Source organism: Vombatus ursinus, unplaced genomic scaffold (assembly GCF_900497805.2).
Source record: "Vombatus ursinus unplaced genomic scaffold, bare-nosed wombat genome assembly UNPS02010193.1, whole genome shotgun sequence".
In the NCBI taxonomy this organism is placed as follows: domain Eukaryota; kingdom Metazoa; phylum Chordata; class Mammalia; order Diprotodontia; family Vombatidae; genus Vombatus; species Vombatus ursinus.
Window position 1 is genome coordinate 2053323 of NW_020949971.1, and position 8487 is coordinate 2061809.

At 48.4% G+C, this 8487-nt stretch overlaps 1 protein-coding gene across 2 annotated transcripts in view; it reads left to right on the plus strand.

Annotated features, from left to right (window-relative positions):
• The window catches only part of ZDHHC2 (zinc finger DHHC-type containing 2), a 46707-nt gene extending 43585 nt beyond the window's left edge, over nucleotides 1-3122 (plus strand). For both annotated transcript variants that reach the window (XM_027853604.1, XM_027853605.1), the window contains one exon: nucleotides 1007-3122. The gene's annotated coding sequence lies outside the window, so the exon portion shown is untranslated. The remainder of the gene's footprint in view (nucleotides 1-1006) is intronic.
• Nucleotides 3123-8487: the final 5365 nt, after the last annotated feature.

An 8487-nucleotide genomic window follows, 5' to 3' on the forward strand; every position in this document is an offset into this window, starting at 1 on the left:
ATCCCCTAAAATCCTTAGGGCTAAAGTCTAAATAAAATCAGGGGACTTGACCTAAGGGCATCGACATGCCTTTTTCTTTATTCCCTTTTTGGAGTGTCTTATTGGAATTGTAAACAAGGAGATTCTGTAAGTGAACATGATATACACGTGAATATATGGATGCATGCTTGTACATGGCTACTGAAGGAGCAATTTTGGAGCTGGTTTCCTTGGGACGTTCTGCCCTGTGGCCACAGATGATCAGGGTGGGATCAGTATCGGACAAGCTGGACCAGCAGCTGTGATAGCTGAAAGAGAACGTTCAGACCTTTCTGTTCTTTGCTGGATTCACTCCTCTAGCTGGTACCCTCTTAAGGTGAGGCTAGGGAGGTAGAGGGAAGACAGGCATCCCTGTCTGCATATAATGTTGCTGCATACAGCGTTAGGTTCTGCTCTTTTACCTTTGGACATGGAAGCAAGTGATTTCTTTACCCATTGGCCCTGGAAAACAATCCTATGTCCCAACTGGATTGATTCCCTCTAGGCCATTGGTTCTATAAGGTCTATGGTCAGTCCATAAAGCCTCTATTTCCTTACCTGTAAAATGGGAGATTTGGACTTTGTTATTCAGTCGTTTTTCAGTTGTATCTGACTGTTTGTGACCCCATTTGGGGTTTTCTGGACAAAGATACTGGAGTGGTTTGCCATTTCCTTCTCCAGCTCATTCGACAGATGAGGAAACTGAGGCAAACGGGGTTACGTGACTTGCCCAGGTTCACACAGCTAGTAAAGTGTCTGAGGCCAGATGTGAACTCAGAAGATCGTCTTTCTGACCCCCGGCCCTGTACTCTATCCACTGCAACACCACATGGCTGCACCACTTCTGGTCCCAATGCTCCTTCCAATTCTAGATCCCAGAATTCTGTGCCCTTGCCAGCATCCATGAGAGCCTGGTAGAAGGCTCAGACTGCATTGGTAAGCTTGTTCTAGGTGACTCACCCACATGGCTTTCTGTCTTGTGTTTCAGCGTGAGGTCACAATGCTGTGATCACCAGAGGAGACGCTTCTACAGGGAAGGACGTCCCACGATTGGCCCGTTAATTCCATTTACTCCTTGGGTAGACCTACTCAGACAGAAGAACAGAGATGGTTCCTTCTCTGTGTCACTGCTTGAAACATAACAGAACTGCAGAAGTTTTTGTAAAATGTAAAGAATGTTTCAACTAACACAAATCCCTGCTGAATGCTAAGAGGTCAGTGGTAGGTTATGAGCTGAGGGGAAAGAAAGCTCTCCTCCCTTCCTTGTGAATCTTGGAGGACAGAATTCACCATGGAGGGGACTTCACCACCAGGGGTTCAGATAGCACAATTTGTCATCTAACTAGCTAATTTGGCCAGCTGATTTTCAAATTCAAAACACTTTTATGCCAGGCCATCACTGGAAGGGAAGCAGGATGTTACCACGAAGTCTGAGGGCCTGGGCTCCTCCTCTCCCAGCTCAGCCTCTTGTTACCAGGGTAACCCTGAGCAGGTTTCTGGGGCTCTGGCTGTTCATCTGAAAACTGAGGGAATCTGACTCTCGGGCCCCTTTCCAGGCCTTTCCAGTCTCACAGCTGTGCTGGGTGAGAAGATAGAAGGAACGGCTCAGACCCACCCAGGGGCATCCTCAGCCAACAGGAAATGGTTCTGACATTGGAGAGTCCGGTGAAATAGAATCTCCCCCAACAACTGTCTCCTCCCATGCTCCAAAGGGCATGTCTAAATGAGGAGATCCGAACCTAAACTGTGGACAAAGTCAACTGAGGACGGGAGCCATTGTGATGTATCGTTCGTCACATTGGCTTGAGAATTAATCTCCCCATTTTTAGTCTTCCTAGAATCACTAAAAAACAGCACCATGATGTCACAACCTTCAGGAGGCTAAATGAAATCCACCAACTAAACCTCTTTCTGAATTTGTCTCTAACCTGTCTCTCCAGGTGGTACTGAACCCAGCCAAGAGGTTGCACTTCCCCCAGACTCTCTTGTGGGCCAAGAAAGGAATAACCCCATAGGGGCATTGACGTCCTCTTCTGTCTTAGCAAAATGGTGGTGGTGAGGCAAAGTCCATCCTCGTGCTGCATGTTGCATAATGGGGTTATGCAGAGGCCCACAGAAAACTCTATTTCTGGTCTGAGGTTGGGTTCAAAATAAACTGAAATGGCATTTGTATGAAGTAACTCGGAAGCATTCTGCCCCACCGAGAAACCCTTGTGCCTTGGTATGCACTAACTATAGCCAGAATATTAATTAGCGCATTCTATTTTGAGAGGTGAGCCCATGAATTTTATATGTGTTAGCATTTTACAATGACAGTTTTTATTGCACTTACCCTGGAAATTTCGTGTAGGCAGTCTGTTAATAGGCCTGGAGTCCAATTAGCAAGGAAATGATGATGACCTGGAGCTCTCGCCCGTGTTTGCTTCGGCAAAGACACAAAGCCATCCATAGAAAACCAGGCAAGGTCTGGGGAAAGTGAGCTCACCGCAGGGCCCCTTCTGGCTTCATTCCTGCCCAGTGAGAGCCTGATGCTTTATTCAAGCAGGGAGAGTTTAGAAAAGGCATCAGAACCCCTCTCTTAGCAGAGCCCACTGTGCAGCCTTGCCTCGAGGTTTGGAGGGGGACTTCTGGGAGGAGGGGTGGGAACATTTTCTTTCTCATGTTCCTTTTGAGAAACAGTAATGATTTTGATCTGATGTACGAGGGTTTCCTCTGTGAAATCTTTTCTCAGCAGATGTTACATCTTCATTTTTATTTTGGTGTAAAGGGTTTTGGTTTTTTCTACAAAGGATTATGGCTATAATTGAGATTTCACCCACTTAGCACTTGCTGTCTGTTCTGGGCGGGTCCCACGTGGTGGGTGTGATGGGTTGGGAAGGCCATATTGCAAAGGTCACAATGGCGCCTGTTTGCTCTGACAAGATTCAGTGGTGCGGTCACTCAGTGGCAGTTTTTGGAAGAATATGGTCCTTGTGAAAGAGGATGACCGCTTTTTCCCCATGACCTTTTGTTGTTGTTGGGTTTCACACTCAAGTATTTTGCATAACTACTCAACGCAGTTTATCATCACTAGATACATTAATAAAAGGAGACTATGGAGTTGAGATGCGTGTGAAACCTTCATTCCAAGGGGTATAAGCTTTCTGTTCCTTTGAAAGGGGAACGTTCTAGAGCTGTGTCTGGCAGGCCATTTCGGCGACCTTGTGCCAGTTCTCAGCCTGGCCCCGAGAGGAGTCATGGGTGGCTCTCCCTCACGCCACTCCTGACACACGCCACCGACAGACCCTGACTTGAGGCATCAGAAGACGCTTCGGCTGCCCATCCCCCTCTATTGCTGCTTTTGCTTGTCTGGACTTTGAGGAGGCGGCCTCTTACTATGGGCTGTTGACAAAGAGACTGACCAGGCTTTTCTCTTCAGAAATATTTATCAGGCCAGCCCGCCTGCCTCCTTCACAGGTATCAGCTCTCGTGTCTGCCGCCTATCCCGGCAGAACGTCTGCTCCTTCAGAACCTCTGCAACCTTGGTCAGTGAGAGGAGCCGCCGGCAGCGCCCACAAGGAGGGCTGGCAGCTTGTGCCATCGATAAAGTCTAACCAGGCAAGTCTGCTCCTGGTATGACTGAAACGACCCTTGAACTGCGCTTTAAACTGGCTCTACAAGTATAATTTTCCTGATACTTAAAAAAAAAATTCTTAGCAATAATGAGAGTGAGTGAGAATAATGCCGGAGAGTGGCTGAGGAGGTGATGGGTGCAGGTAGGGGGTTACACCTCAGCGGCAATCCCGTCATTTGGGGGATTAATTCAGTAATTCTAGTGAAAAACAAAACAAAATAAAACAGAACCAGCGTGGGTGTTGGGACTCAGCCTAGAGAAACCTCAAACAACAAATCAGCTTGCAGTGTGGACCCACTGGAAGGCCGTCCAGCCAAGGCTTCCCCGGTCCTCCCTTCCTCCATCCCCTCCTTCTGCCCCCCACCCCAGGGCCACAGAATTATCCACGCTTTTCCCGAGTGACACCCACGGGAGGGTGACCTGGTGGGAGGAGCCAGAGTCTTGGAGGAATGTGGTTCAAATTCCAGCTTCTTGCCTTCATACCCTGTGGTACTGGGCAAGCCTGCCCTTTCTCCTCCAGACAATGAGGGGCCCCTCCCAGCTCTAAATTTTTGATCCTAGGAACCCACGCTTGGGCATCTCCCAGAGTGACCTTCCGAAGCAGTGCCTGGCCTATGAAGTGGGAGCTCATGATTGTCACCTACACTGGGCCTCAGTTTCCTCCTCTGGAATATGGGATAATAGTGTCCAGTCAGCAGCCAAGCCAAGCCCACACCGAGAAATTAATTCCTTCTTACAACACCCCAACATTTCCTTAGAGGCCTCTCATGATGGGGAGGGCAGAAAGAGACCCACCACCTTCAGAGGCAGCCTTCCACTTTTGAAGGGCTCCTAATTAGGAAATTTATCCTGATATCAAACTTGTGGTTGTCAGACTTAATTTTGCTGTTGTTGTGCATTCATTTTTCAGTCATGTCTGATTCTCCATGACCTCATTTGGGATTTTCTTGGCAAAGATACTGGAGTGGTTTGCCATTTCCTTCTTCAGCTCACTTTACAGATGAGGAAACTGAGGCAAACGGGGTCCAGTGACTTGCCCAGGGTCACACAGCTAGTAAATGTATGAGGCCAGATTTGAACTCAGGTCTTCTTGACTCTAGGCCTAGTGCTTCATCCACTGTAGCACCATCTAACTGCCCTGTCAGGCTTAAAGCAAAGTACAAAGGAGTTGTAACAAGGAAAATCATGGTTGAGATGGTTCCATATACGTTACCTAAGTGACAAAGTCCCAGGACCCTTCACAAGCTTTGAAGCAGCCCCAGCTCTGTTCTTTATACAAACAGCCATTTTTAAAGCTGCCCACCTCCCCTTCATTTGGATGAAAAGAGCCTGGAATGAGTGGCAGCAGTGAGTTCTTGGGTCTTGCCTCTGTCCAGTGCTGCCCCATTGGTTTGCACTGAGTTTTAACCACAGTAGTTTGACTGTGTAACTTGTCAGTGTGAGCCTTCTATGCTTGTGGAAAACCAGAACCACCCTTCCCTGCTCACTCTCCTGGCCAGGTGGCTGACCACAGGACATAGGAGGCTGAAATTCACTGGCCATGGAAACTCTCCCTGGATGGTGGCTGGGGTAGCTTCCGCTGCCTTCTGTCCCGCTTACATGGTATGTGCTGATTTATAAGCAGACTCGGGCACAGCTGATGGACTGGAGCAGGGAAAATTCATCCTGGGGGCTGGTTTCCAAGGAGTCTCCTGGGAGATAGAACTGGAACCAGGATCTTTCCACAACTGGGCTTGGAGCATCTGCTGACCAAGGAAAGGGCTGGAGCCACTTTTTAAACCCAATTCCCCAAAACGTGAGTGAAAGCCAAGAGCCCAGGAAGAGAGCTGGGCAGTGGTGCCCAGGCCACTGTGGGCACAACCCTTCACATTCTCTCAGGGGCACTTTTAAGGCAAGGGCAGGCAGCACCCCGACTGTCTGCCAGAGATTATGTCGATAGAAACTGCCTTGGGTTTTGCCCATGGGCAGGAGAAAGAAACGGGGAATTGCCAAGCCTTCAGTCAACGTCACCAGGCAGGCACCCAGGCTTGTGGTTTTCATCTTGTCTGGGTTCTGTTAACCAGCAGCTCAGGGGTGAGGTGGGAGGGGACATCTGTTAAGCCATTTATCTTCATCAGCCCGCCGCTGGAGAGAGCCAGATGTCTCAGTGGAGGAGGAAGGGACAAAGAACTGAAGGCCCAGGGCCTTCGGTGGAATCCCACTTCTGCTGTGTCCTGGACATGGAAATCGATGACTAAAGATCTCCGGTTCTCAGGGGTGCAGTGGCTAGAGCCCTGGCCCGGGAGCCAGGAAGACCCGAGTTCAAATCCAGCCTCAGACACTCACTAGCTGTGTGACCCTGGGTGAGTCACTTCACCCTGTTTGCCTCAGTTTCCTCATCTGTAAAATGAGCTAGAGAAGGGAATGGCAAACTATTCCAGTATCTCTGCCAAGAAAACCCTAAGTGGGGTCACCTGTTTGTTCACCAAAGGCAGTGCAGGGAACATTGGATTTGAAGTTAAAATCTCAAATCTGGATGTTATTTCCTGTGCAACCCAGGGCAAATCATTTCATTTGGGTCTCTTTCCTCTTCGGCCAAGCCAAGTTAACTAGGCACCTTCCGACGCCCCTTCCGGGTCTGATCAGGATTATAGGGCTGAGCTCGACTCTTCACAAAGAAGCCCGTCCTGTTGAATGAGAAGGCGGGCCTCTTCATGCCAGACCCCACAACACCAGAGAGCTGGGGGGGGAATGGAAAGCAACCAGTTAACCTCTGACTTAAGGGGGATGACACGTTCATTTCTCGAATTCATCTTTTATTGTGCACTTTTATGCTGCTTTTTTTTTTTTGACCAGTAAATGGAGATCAAATTCTCCCTTTGATGCCATCTTGGAGGAAACCTGGGAATGAGAAACCAGTTACATTATTTAGCATTGTTACAGCAATCCAAAACAAAAATCACAAGCTATGCTAGGTACTTCAGACACATTCTCATCAGATCTTCATGAGGATGCTGGGGAAAGAACTCTGGCTCTGGAGCCAAAGGTGCTGGGTTCAAACCTTGTGCGTGCTACTCACTACCTGGAGAGCACAAGCCAGTTGCTTCACCGGTTTTTTTCAGGGGTGGGCTACGTGACATTCAGATTCCAGCGCTGAATCTATGAAACAGGAGAGGCAGAAGGGACTTCAGGCCACTTCATTCAACTGAGATTGATAGGAAATAACCCTCTGCAGAGCTGCAGAGCCAGGACCTTTCTCAGGACAGACTCATCTAATACAATGTCATTAGCTTGCTGTGCAAAAGTGGGTCACCAAGAAGCATTTCAGGGGCCAGTTTTTAAATGGGTAATACTGGAAAGACAATGACCTGATTCTGATTCCAATTCTGCCCCTTAGACTTGCATGACATCAGGCTGGTTCCTCCTCTCCAGTGCTTGCTCTCTAATCACATCACCTATTATGCCCAGCCCAGCCTCAGCCTTGGACACTCCCACCGCTTGTCCTCTACTCCTGGTAAAGGGGCTGCTGCATGAAGGTGGAGAAATTATGCAACCATTCTCACAGGGTCTCTACAAATTGATGGCCACTGGGCCCTCACTGCTGTGAGGCAATCCTACTTACCTCCCTTATCAGCTCTGCCCCACTCTCCACCAGGTTCTTCCAGACCCTCTCATCTCTCCTTAAACCTCCCATGGCTCCCTTTCCCCCCACCCTCTCAGCGGAGACTTCTCTTCATGTATTACAGGAAAAAAAATTGAGGCCATTCGCCATGAGTTCTCTTTTGTCTCCTCTCCCTCATCTCCCATCAGTCAGATATGCCTTCTGTCACCCCTTCTCAAAGGAGCTTCAAGTCAAACAGAGGCACCATGCAAACAGCTATGTACAAACAGGCTATAGACAGGATAATTAGGAAATACTTAAGAGAGAGAGAGACAGTGAGAGAGAGAGAGAGAGAGAGAGAGAGAGAGAAAACAGCAATTAAGGGTTGAGGAAGGCTTCCTGTAGAAGGTAGGATTTCCACTTGGACTTGAGAGAAGCAGGGAGGTCAGTGGTGGGAGTGGAGGAGGGTCAGTGTCCCAGACATGGAGGACAGCCAGAGAAAATGTCGTGAGGTGAGAGATGGGAATACCCTCCAACGGCAAGGAGGTTAGCGTCACTGGCATTATGGAGCACGTAGAAGTACATAAACGGTACAAAGGCTGGAAAGGTGGGATGGGGGCAGGCTGCAAAAGGATTTGAATGCAGATTTCATATTTGATCCTGGAAGGGACAGGGGGCCATTAGTTTACTGAGCAGGCTAATGCCACAGCCAGATCAGACCTTGCTTTAGGAAAATGACTTAGGCCGCTTAGGATAGAGTAATACCATCCAGAACTCTGCATTTGTTTGGTACTTTTCCTTATTTGTGTCCTGACAATTGACCCCTAAATGCTTCTAAAACTGCCTGCTATGCTATCATAGATTTCCTCTTCTGTATGTACTTATGCACACATTTTAGCTGCTCACTCTGTCCCATGTAGTACTATTTCTACTTCACCATTTCGCCACTTGGGGCTCGAAGCATGATGGTTCAGTTGTCACTGATGAAGTTATAGAAGTGTTGGCCCATCTATTCCATTTGGGGGCCATCTCTTGTCTTTCCTGTTTAATCTCAGAATCTCTTGAGATGCTCTGGTTTGAGCGGCTCTTGGCCCACTGCACTTCATTATTTCACGATATACTACTTCTGATCGTCTTCCTCATCCAGTGTAAGCTTTGGCAAGGGAATATGATATAAACTGATGTTAGCCCTGGCAAGGAGGGAAGGTTTGGGACATTCTCTTAAAATTTTCCTTCGCTGCTGTTTCACATTGCTGGCAGCCTCTTAAATCCCTTC